Consider the following 12,621-nt stretch of genomic DNA (forward strand, 5'->3'; position numbering starts at 1 on the left):
ATAATCTTACCACAGACCACGATTATGATAGAAAGTGTTGATGCACTATAATTTGGATAGAATTACCTAGATGAATGTAAAGATATATTTCTTCTAAGACACATTTCATATAATTTAATATGTCTATATCTTTATAAAACAGGAAATACGTTGAACTTTAACTTCTTATTTACATCTTTCAAGTATATTAAAGGTTTCCGAAAATTATATGGAATTCACAAATCTTACCGACATTATGAAATGACAAATTCCTGCAAGCGATCATATTATAAACTCACACCCAAAAGCTTGAAAATTTAAGCGCCAAAGGCTATGGTTGTTGATTGATTGCAGTAGACACAGCAATACCTACTCGTTCATTATCATGGATACAGACATTTACAATGAGTACCTACTAAGAAATAAATGCTCATAAGTACTAAAGGTCCCTGCTATTTCGTGGTCTCAGACAGCCTTGGTTGTCAAATTTAAAATACCAGCCTTCTGATATATTTGTTCGTCAGACTAGATCAGGGTTCAAGATCTCATTGATATCTATATCATTACGTGATCTAATTTTACTTAAATATGCGAAGGTTGCAATCAAGCTGAACAAAGAATCTAAGGCAACTAAAGTAATGATTGCGCGCACCGAGACGTGGTTCGACAGTGGTAATTTTGGTAGTGAAGATACTGCATCTGTAGTCTAGACAGATTAAGTACTGACCTAGTTGTGGCTTAAGCAGTTAAGCGTGTGTTATTGCACAAACACCTAACTTAAATTATTGACTAGATATTATAGAAGTAAAATACAGCCTCGCCAGTCGGTACTACGTGGCTACGTGCGGCTGTGCGGCCGTGCATACCGAATCGTAAGATAAAAGCACGCATAGGTACTTTACTAACTCTGACACCCACACGAATTCATCGGTCTACGTCTGTGTTGGGGTTATAGAACACACATGCGCAGACGCGCCAACACTAATAAAAGTTACCAAGACAGAAGTGCGGTGTACGGTACTATTTGTTTGGAGGGAGGTTGAGGCACTCATACAAACGAGGGAGAGGCTGTGTTGGCGCGGGCCGCGGCCTGGCAGTTTACCGTTGCAAGGCGCGTTGTGCGGCCGGACGTACGACCGTCACCCGCGCGCCGCCGGCATTCTGAAGCACCGGCCTCCGCAACCTGCACCCACTGCCCTCACCACCCTGGACTTGCCACCGGGACTTTATTACTGTAATCGTTGTGTACATAAGGGGTGTTAATGGACTGATTGATCGAGCCTTGTTTTCTAACTTAGAGACGAAGTGCTACAACTCGTGAATATTTCACTGAAGTGCAATTCCCATTTCTGTTTCTTTATTGGATCGTCTCTATATCTACGGTAAGTCTCATAGATCAGGGTTTTTTATTTTAGTAAATAGTAAAAACAGGAGTATTAAGTATTTTAATCGGTGTTTGATTGCAGTGTATAAAACCTAACATTATTTTCGTATTAAGTCCCATTGGAAAGCTGTGCAGTATAAATATGTATGCATCGCAACCGTTCAAGCTTTGACAATGATATAAAAAGACTATTAGATACGATTTCTCTTGAAATATTGCGCTTTTATTGATTATCTCCTGTAACGTGTATATTTTTCATATTGTTTACATATTGTATTAATAATATTATTCAAACGGGATACAATAGTGATGAAATTTGATCTACATTATTATCTACATATTGAGTACTTGTTAATTCTCTTTTCTGTCTGTCATTACTTGAACTAGTTTATTTCCAACTCATTAAGTATTAATTGCCTGAAGTAAAACTCACGGCAGCACGTTCCGTGTAGACCGTACATAATAATAATTTGACATTTAGTATGGCAACTTTTGGACAGTGGAATTTATACTTTATTAAGCCAGCAGATGAATTATTTTAAGTTTTTATAACTTTCCTTAGAGATAATGCAGAATTTTCATTTAATATTATTTGATATTGTTTTCTTTACTTATAGCAAATACTTAAACTAATATAAGTAGTTTCTAGAAGCAGGTTGTCGTAGTCACGAATAAATTAACTTTATCATGAGTGTATAATATATTAAAAACTGCTTGATGTCTAATGTCTCTAGTTCAACGTGGTAGCCACGTATTGAATTCATTTTAATAAATAATTTCTTGGTATATTGGTAGTTCATAATTTTATACATATACCTACAATATATAATAATATAGTTTTATGTTTTAATATTAACAAATATCTTACTGCATTTATTATTTATCTATATAATGTGTATATAAAATATCAGCGGCAATAAAATTGAAACCCGTTGTAGGTACGTATGAATTCATCCGGTATCAATTCAAATTGAAGAAAAACTCCACGTGAGCTACACTTGAGAAGCAATTTTTAACATGTAGAGACAATGGTCCATAATTGCCCACTTGAATGCACTAAAGGCTGACAAATTACTGTATAATTATATTAAAAAAACGTTATAATTAATTAAGAGTCAATAAAAATGTCTTATGAAAATTACATGTATATTGTATACCTAGATAGGTACCTTGTTGAATCTTGTGTCAGTTTTTATTTATCAAAGTAGGTATCATAGTTATTAATTGCAATCTTAAAATAATTGATCCTAAAGCTGTTAAACTAATATTATGTATTGAACAATTAATCAGCTGTAATAGGATATCGAAGAAAATTGTTTTGGTTGTATGCAAGTTGTATGTATTTATTCACGTTATTACCAGGTAGGTATTTTAGGGCTATAGGTACTTACCTATATTTCTTTAAAACATTGCACTTAAAATTTGGTTTTATTTTAACCAGCTAGATTATGTGAAAAGCACGTGTATACAGAATGCAAATTTCCAGTTTAGCTGTACAATTATACATGTAGGTACTAAATAAATCTGTATATCTTCATTTTGTATATATGTATAATATTGTGCGTTACTGACGCTTACCGTTCCTGACCGTATCATGATTATTTTATGTTCTTTGAAGTAAGTAAGGCAGTAAAAACTGGTAGTTGTTAAAATTACAGATACACCTACACTCTTGCCAAAAATGCTTATCTATGTTGTGTATACGCACATAAAAAGAAATATAAAAATTATCTATGAATCGATAAAGAGTAGTCCATTGTACATGTTATGAATAGCATTATTAAATACAAATAATAGATTTACATAACATTTTTTCATATTCATCAGGAGTAAAGTCGTGACATAGTAATAACATCTGACAAGTGGACCTAGGAAGCAGTTTACTGACATAATAAATTCCCTGCATACTTATTATGGGTCAGATGAGAGATTAAAGTAGGTATTAAATACAAATAAAACGGAGAATAAGACAATATATTATTAAATTATAAATGTTGATGCGTAAAATTGATTTTGTCTTGAAAGCCAAACGTTGTTTCAAAATTCAAAGTACGAGCACTTGTTTGATACGTAAGAATAATTAAAAAAAAATATAAGTAAAAAGTTATTTTGTTTCGTTTATGTTACAATATTATTAATTAAATGTGAGCCATTATCAATATAAATACTTCTACGTAAATTAATTTTTATTCATATAAAACCTGTGTTTTATACAAGTAAAATTCTGTATTTGACACCACATTAATTGAGTATACAACGACAAAACATGCGAATTCAAATTATATTTCAATTGTACAAATCATAAAGCCCTTAATAGACGAGAATATAGCATTTATATTACTTATATTTCGCTAAGAGATATCTTTAAATAGTAATAAAATAAATATTACCTTATTAAAATATTGATAAAGGCGTAATACAGTTTATTTCATTTATCGTTAATGTTATAGCCTTAAGATTGTTACACATAATTGTAGCAATGTCCAAGACGGTTGTTTCGAAATTCATTACTTTAATTTTAGCTGTACTTACGTCGGACGTTAATGTAATATCGATACAGTTCTTGAATGATTATGTAACTCAGTTTCTTACTTTTCATACATCTTTTTCTAAAAAATTCTCATAGTAAAATGACATGCTTCCTGCCACATACAAAGGCAAATACAGTAGTCATAATTGTTAACAATAAAATTTTAAATATGCATTTTATTGTGCACTTAAAATCTGTTTACTAAAATAATAATTTCGCATTCTTTAGTAAGCATACAAAAATATATTATCGGTATTACGTTTTTATACAAAAAATAAAATGGTATTAATTACACGAAGGTTATCGGCTTACGTTTTTAAAAATGATACGATTAAACAAGTATAAAACAGGAAGAGTTAACATATCCCGGCTGACTTTATTTATAAAAAAATACTTATTTACTGTACATTGTTGGACGAAAAATATCAAATATTTTTTAACGCGTGACTTGTCCGTGTATTAAGCACGATTACATAGTTAAGGGATTTCAAATATATTATATATCTGCATTATAAATCATTATTACTGAATACAAATCATTCCTAAAAACGACCTTGCCATAACATAATCATAAATATTTATATGTACATATTAATTACAGTAATAAACCTAATGGAAAGTTTTCTTTTCGACGCACAACGCGTTGAAGTCTTTTGGTCAGACGTATATATAAACCGATGCAAGCTTTAAAATTAACGCTATGTCTATTTATTGATTCTGTGAGGAAAAAAAGTCTGTAGTCTTTTTTAGATCATTAATTCATATGATGAATTTTAATTTTAATTAGAAATATTATGAAAGTTATCATCATTTTATATTAAATCCTACAAATTTTGAGTAAGAATCTATTATATTATGTGCCTTTGAATTAAAACTTTCTAACCGTTTTTGATAAAAGTTTCACTGTTCCTTAAACTGTACTTAATTGTATATTATTATATAATAATAAATATAATATTATTAATACAAATGGAGGAAAATTATAAGATCACGTGCTCTTGTAAGTAGAAAAATTTGGGCGTATCACATGTTATTTTAATTATTCTATTGGATTCAAATTTAATCTAAACTACTAGTTGTTAACTGAACTCTAATAACTACAACTAAATATAGAACATTATTTTTTGAACCTTATTAATAAAAACAAAAGAAAGATGGAAAGGTTCAGCAAAACGATCTATTAATTTTTTATCGAATGTAATAAACGCCATCGAGTCAAACCAACTTGGAAATGTTAAGAATGAAGTGTAAATATTTATACAAATCTTGATTGTATCGTGATTAATAAGTACCCCATTACTTGAGAGTAAATGTCTTCTGACACAATGAGACAGCCGTGGTGACGCAGCGCTGCCAATAAATTACGCACATATTAAGAGCTTTATTACTTCCATATACTTTGATATTGTATTTATCTCAATAAAAAAGACATAAGCAAAATGTTGTATTGAATATAGAGTATAAAATGGGATCCGCGAATCCAGCCATAAATCGTTAATATACAACATACTTGAAACATTATAATATAAACGACTTTACCGTCCGAACATTGTTGTCGAGTTTATTGTTTTATTTGTCCTCGTGACCTTTAATTTTGATTAAATATGAATATTTCGGCTAAGCAGGTAATTTCCTTATCTATGAACGGAGAATTTTAAATTAAATGTAGGTTATTATCAATATTTAGTTTTGTTTATTTTCCACGTCCAATGTGCTTTTAGATGAGCAGTTTTTATCAATAAGTTTTATATAGAAATTATTGAAATTAGCTCCGCTAACGTAAAGATGGCATTAAAGCAGTCAGCGGGCGCGGCTGGGCGTAACTAGCATTGTTCACGCTCGCATCGTGCCGTGGTATCTATTGACTGTTGCCCTATGCAGATGTGGAAAGTTAATCCCATACCTTGAAAAGATGCAGAGGAGAGCTACGTGCCTATATTGAATAATTAGAAATCTTCATATAATTTCACAAATTCTAATTAATAGAAGTATATGAAAATAAAGAGGCATATTAAGTTTATTATATAAGATAAAACGTTAGTATGCGGCACTAGTCCCTTTGCTGTATTAATAAATCCTTCGCTGATCCAATTGGATTTATAATCAGTCGTTGGATTTAAAATATTGATAATAACTGGCAAAAATCTACTTACACATATCTAGATATTATCACTACGTTCTTGTTACAAGTTAATTTGGAACACGAAACTGACTCATTAGGTGAAGTAATCACACGTGATTTACATGTCCATGGATTCAGTTTTCTTTTGTAAAATGCTATTTGTCTTTGCAAGCTTTGTGTAGAGTAACAAGTGCAATCTCGTCATCAACAACTGACATATCGAACTGTGCTATGATTCATGACAGATTCATCTCAGCGATCCACGTCGTGAAATGGCGACATTACACAATATACACAAGTGTTCATTGATTTGCCGAATTAAACTATCACCTTCGAAGGTAGGCATCCTCTAAGCTGATGCGCAACCTTTACTTTACGTAACTGCATAGAATAGCGTATGTATTTTCTGTTTAAAATATCCATAAATAATATAAAGCTATCATGAAAATGGCCATGAATCATTACACAGCAAACATTTGCAATTGGACATAATATGCACTAAAGTATTTGACTAAGTATCAATTGAAAAAGAAAGTGCCTAAGGCACTTATATTCTCCTCAGAATTAACGAGATTTTAAATAAGCACCCAATTCAGAATAACTAATAAGTAACAAAATTCACTTTTATAACAAAATTTCACGTATCACATGAAAAAAGTACAAACATACAGAGTTTTACCTTACTGGAAAATCCCCTGTAGAGATGCTAAATAAATTAAATTTCCCCCCGACTACAAAGGAAGTGACCTTTACGATTGGGAATTTCATAACTATCTTGAAACATGTGTTATTCCAAATTGCTTTTCTTACGAATCGTGTCTGGATACAAAAGTGGTTCAACTGTAGTGAGAAGATAAATTTAAGTGAAATGACCGAGTAGATGCCTTGACCCTTTGCGGGCGTTCACGAGGCGCAAGGCGGAAGACTTGTGCTCACTCGACCGCGACCCGGTCCTGCGTAGAAAATGCCCGTCCTTGTGATTTCACAATGTCTAACCTTTGACCTTGAGTTAAATACCCAAAGATAAACGTTGACAAGTTTTTTAATGGGTTAATCATCTACACTGATTGTCTTGTTTGGAGTGGATAAAAAAGAAAAGTGTAGCAAAAAGTATTATTGTTAAAATAAGTTGTGCTTGGATTTTTCCACCGTGATATAATTTTTATATTTGCATTGCTGAGTTAGAACTTCACTTAGTTGACGTAACTTACGTTATACAATTGAGATTTTGTTTTTTTTTGTAGCTTATAATATAGATTGAACCGAATATCGATATTTGTTTAACCCTAATCGGATTTGAAATTATTGATCTTATATAATGTTCAAAATTCAAATATTATAACGGATAAAACGAACCAAAGTGTGAACATACGGATTATTAAGATAAATTAAACTAAAGAAATAAGAAATATAGACCATCTCATGGGTTATTTTTATTAATATAATTTATTACAATATAATATGCCTTATTACTTGATTTCAAAGGAAGTAAAGACCTACATTTTATTTCCTCTTTCTATTTCCGTCACACTTATTACATTTTTTTTTCAAAACTCGTATATAGAGGTACTGGTATAACTGAGTTATAGATTCTATTTCCTCTCAATGTCTCTCAGACAGGTAGCATTAACTTATTGTGGACGTTCCTATAGTAGTCAAATAAAAAAAATACTATTCTGTATTGAAAATATCTTATAAAAACGAAATCAAATAAATATCTTTTAGTAAAGATATAACCCACCAAATGTACAAAACTCTACAACTCAATTAACCCGGCCACGAAAAAATCACTTTAAAGGCTTACCCGTGACTAATCTGTACATTAAATTTTAATATGTTGAAATACACTCAGCGTACCATAAACATATTTTCTATCTCACCATGTGCTACAAAGCACACACAGACATTCGGTTGTTTTTGTCGAATATTCGACGAAGAAACCGCCGAATACCGCTAGCGACGCAGTCGGTTATTGCTCTCGGATTCCGCAACAAATTAACATGTATTCAGTACGGCTACATTTAATACTTAGTGTTTATACAATATAAAGATTTTTACCACTTTCTATTGTAAATTGAGCATGTGCGTATATTTTGAAATAAATAAACTATAATAATAAAACTTATAACTGCTAATAAAACGTTAAATAAAATAACAAAATCCTCACAGATATTAATTAAGTTTTATTCTTCATCTTGCTAATCTATACATGAACTAAAAACTTGACGGAACCATTTATCACCTTACCAGTTTTCAAATTGCATCCAGTAAATCGATCATTCAATAATCCGTTCACAGTAATATTAAATACGCATTTTGAATTAAATAGGATTTGTACAGAAGGAATTTATCAAGCAATTATTGTAGCAGAAACAAAATCTCGAAGTAAAACTAAGATGGCTAGCCTGATCCGGTTTTAGGAGAAAGTAATAAATTATGTTCTTGGCCAAATTTTGATTGATAGCTTTGCATATTATATTATAGCAGTCTTGTTTTGTACATATTAGTCCATATTATCTATTCATCATATAGTTGGTTTTTAAATTCAATTTATCTTTTTTCATTTGCTTAGAATGTTACCTAATCGCCTTATTCTTTGTCTTAAAATTACTAACAAATGCAATGAATAAATATTGAAGAAATTTTGAATTTAAACCAGACATTAGTCATGAACACAAAAAGATAACTTTAAGATCATTAAGCATATGTATGCCGTAATGTACAAAACAAAAAAGATAACATTTTGTAAGCAATGGCTGAAAATAATTTCATATACAATACGGAACTGCTAATTAGAAATTTCTACGATGGCACTAATTGCCTTCTGTCACTCCTCGAAGTAATTAAATCAATACGATTGATTAGCATACAGTCCAGTGATAAAATCAAACGCTTCGATGCTGCATTTTATGCAAAGTGTCATATGTTTGCAATTTTGAGACTCATAGCAACTAAAATATGTGTTCATAATTCGTACACATGTCTGCAAAAATTTAAGCTGCATTTTGTTGGCTTGTCTACCCTAGTTTCTCTTTTATTTTTATTATATCTAGCATCTTAATTACTTAATTGCTTGGTATTTGACTGCAACAGTATTTGGCAAATTGTATAAATTAAAATAGCTTGCAGAAACATAAGTTTTGTTAACATACGCGTTCTGTGTATTTCTAATAAAATAAAAGTAGCAATATAACACTTCTTGGCGTAGGTCTTCATTTTAAAATTAATGGCGTTGAATTGTTGTCTTATAGTGAAAGTAAATCCGAATTTAATAGCGTTAATTTAATAAGTGTGTTAAATAAGCGGATTATACTGTACATTTTAATATATTGATTTTTAAAAACGTTAAATATGAATTTAGCACAAAGCTTCGATAATAGACTAATGTCCTTCATTGGCATTGGACGCGGAAATTAAACGACTAAATTACTACCTACATTCCGTATGCAGACAGCAAAATATAGCGTTACTATACGCTACAGTTCCACTCATAAGATTTTAATTATGAATCGTTATATAATTTTGTATTCACATAATGTTCAAAATTCGTTTCTCACTGTATTCATAGACACACTCGGTTATTAGTTCAATTTTTTGTGGAAAAATCCGACTCTTGTTCGAATATCTTGCAACAAAATAGAATTGCACTGTTCACGTCGTTTACTTGGTATAACAAAAACAGCATTAGTAGTATTTAATCGAGCGTGGGATTACGAGAACAGATTTAGGTATAAATTAAGTTTTAATTCGTTGTCTTGTACTTTTCTGATTGACCTTCAGCTTTTAGCGTATTGCCGGAACATTTGTCATGGAGTTTGTTAAGATAAAGACTGATTTATTAAACTCAATAAATGGAAACCTACCGAAATGCTATTGTTTTAAATTTAAAAGCTATTTTTAAAGATTTATTACGCTTATAAACGGTTGAAAAGTGTTAATCTTTCTAAAATGTACATTTAAACTAGATTATTACACTACACGAGAATAAAATTCTTTTAAAAATGTGAGAACGTTAGTTATATTTTTGTTAAGAATAATAAGTACCTTATTAGAATTTTAGAAACTTATTCTAAGAGCCATAAACCTGAACCGAGTCGAACATCGGTGAGTTTTAACTTTTTAAGTATCTAGAGCATATTCAGATTAAATATTAAAGTAAGTTAATGCACACTCTCAATGATATTGTTGCTAAAAACAATGGTTAGATGATTCTACAAAATGAATAAAACCGCAACAGTGGTATCCAATTAAGTGGATTGCTAATAAAAGTGAAATCGAAGTGAGTGCAGTGGCCGGCGGGTGGCAGCGGCCACCGAGACTCGTACGACAACCACACACATTGATCTGCATCATTATCATCGTCATTTGTTTACTAAATCCAGCTACAAGCTACTATCACAGACTAATCTACTATTGACAGAAGTTTTAACTCGTTTGGACCGCATATCTAATATTAGAATCCTTACGCACACAACATCAACCAAACGATAAGTATAATTAATATACCGTTGTATGTTTTTTGCTGCTTATTATTTCATGATCGTATAAAAATATTAATAGATTATTTTATCTATCTTAACACAATAATAATTATTAATAAAACGTCGGTGATTTGTAAGTTTTTATATGACTAAATTTCTCGTCTTATATTTAGCTCAGCGACCCGATGTCGCCTTCCTTAATAATAACATTAATTAAAGAATAAACTTTGTAGATTATAAGTAGAATTTGAGATTTTTTGTATGTTTACAACTTAATGTTCTGGTTTACTGTTTCGTCCAATCACGCAATTTGTATTCATTTTGCAATGCTTAGATAACGTCAGCGGCAAATCTGAGGAACATTGTTATTCGTTTGAGATGGGATCATACACGTCGTTATAAACATTGATATGATGATATGATCCTTGCGATTTCCTGCGAACATTACATCCGTTGACATAATATATCTAGTTATGTATCAGTGATACTCTTGCTTGGGCAGTTAGACTGATTTCTATCAATGTAGAGTCTTAGTTAAAAGTATTATTAAATACTTGTCTAGATAGGGACATATTATTTGATACTTTGATTTGATTGAACATAATTAAAATAAAAGTAACAACGTTTAGCTCGTAATGTAAGCTACTATAAGCAGAGCACGGCGTGGAGGAGCGCGGGGCGCGCGGTGTTTCGGTCCAAGCATGATTTATCTCGAGCTAAGATCCGGTTTGCACCGTTTAGCGGCACCCACGTCTATAGTTTGCTTTATCGAAGTAAAGCAATCATTTGGCACTTTGTTCTTGGCAATTATGCGTCCTTTGTATTGTTACGTTCATGCTTTAAATTTGATTACATTTTATTTCAAATAATTTTTTGGTTCAATATACTATAATTAATTATTGAACATTGTAAGATAATAAATAAGGAAGTTAGGTTGTTTATATTGATATTAGGTTAAATCTATAGATTTATTTCCATAATTTTACCAACGATATTAAATAAAATATACATAATATTACAATATTAACAGGAAATTTACCAAAAAGTTGGTGCACAATGAAGCAATTAATTAATTAAGTATATTGATGGACGGCGCGATGCTAAATTAGCAATTAAAGTAATTGAATTCGTTCCAGCTATTCAAGTGTATGTACATTGCGTATCGACTGAAATGGAAAGTCTGAAAACGCACAATGACAAGCGAACATGATGGCTCATAGATCATGCAAATAAAGCAAAGTCTGTGTTATTATCTAGACACATCACGATCCGTTTGACATGACTCTCACGTCTGTGTGTCTGTGTGCTGGGTTCTCGTGAGTCAGTAGGCAGAGTTGCGCACTGCGCACGGTGAGGAGGTAGCGCATAGCGTGCCAACTTATATTACGGTTATTTTGCATCATTCTTAGCTCTCGCACATCGCTACTGAAAGAGACAACTGAGGAAAGTCATGACGAAAGCAATGCGATGCATTCGGCGCGTCTGTAATAAAAAACATTCACTCAAATTGATTGCTGAAAATATTAACACGGCCAGTTGCCAGTAAAAATTAAAATTGGTCTTTACACCCCCAATTTCAGTTTTCATATTTTAATTTATTTTGATTGTAATCTATATAATAAGTTTAAAAACAGTCTTATTAATATCATCGTTATTTATTCCATGAATCGATAAATATGTAATGGAATTTCATTATGTAGAAAATGTGCTTTGATAGCAATAACGGCAACCATCAATTTAATAATCGTGAATCGATGTTGTGATCTTTAAAAGTCGAATCGTGCCCTGAACATTTCTTTGTTGCATTTTTGTAGGAACCAATAAACTTTTTGCTCATAGACATGAATTTCGCCGGCCGCTCTAGGCGCTTTCTTCATTACCCAATTGCTTGTCAATGCTTCATCATTATTGACTGACCGTTTGACCTCGCCTCTTATTACTAATTTATTTACACTTCTATTGTAACATAGATAAATACCCTATTCACCTGGTGTTTGCTTACAGTCATTAATAATAATGGTAATTCAATTTTTTGCCAATTAAGACTAGATTGATAAGTTGAAGACTTGTTTTGCATCATATTTTAGAAATTTAATCTCCTATAGTTGTTATGAATAGAAATGTG

The 12,621-nt window shown here is 31.4% G+C and overlaps 1 protein-coding gene across 2 annotated transcripts in view; it reads left to right on the forward strand.

The window, feature by feature from the left end:
- The first annotated feature begins 1,076 nt into the window (after positions 1 to 1,076).
- The window catches only part of LOC123704005 (zinc finger protein MSN2), a 46,627-nt gene continuing 35,082 nt past the window's right edge, over positions 1,077 to 12,621 (forward strand). For both annotated transcript variants that reach the window (XM_045652249.1, XM_045652240.1), the window contains exon 1: positions 1,077 to 1,361. The gene's annotated coding sequence lies outside the window, so the exon portion shown is untranslated. The remainder of the gene's footprint in view (positions 1,362 to 12,621) is intronic.

The sequence above is a fragment of the Colias croceus genome, chromosome 2 (assembly GCF_905220415.1).
Source record: "Colias croceus chromosome 2, ilColCroc2.1".
NCBI classification, from domain to species: Eukaryota; Metazoa; Arthropoda; class Insecta; order Lepidoptera; family Pieridae; genus Colias; species Colias croceus.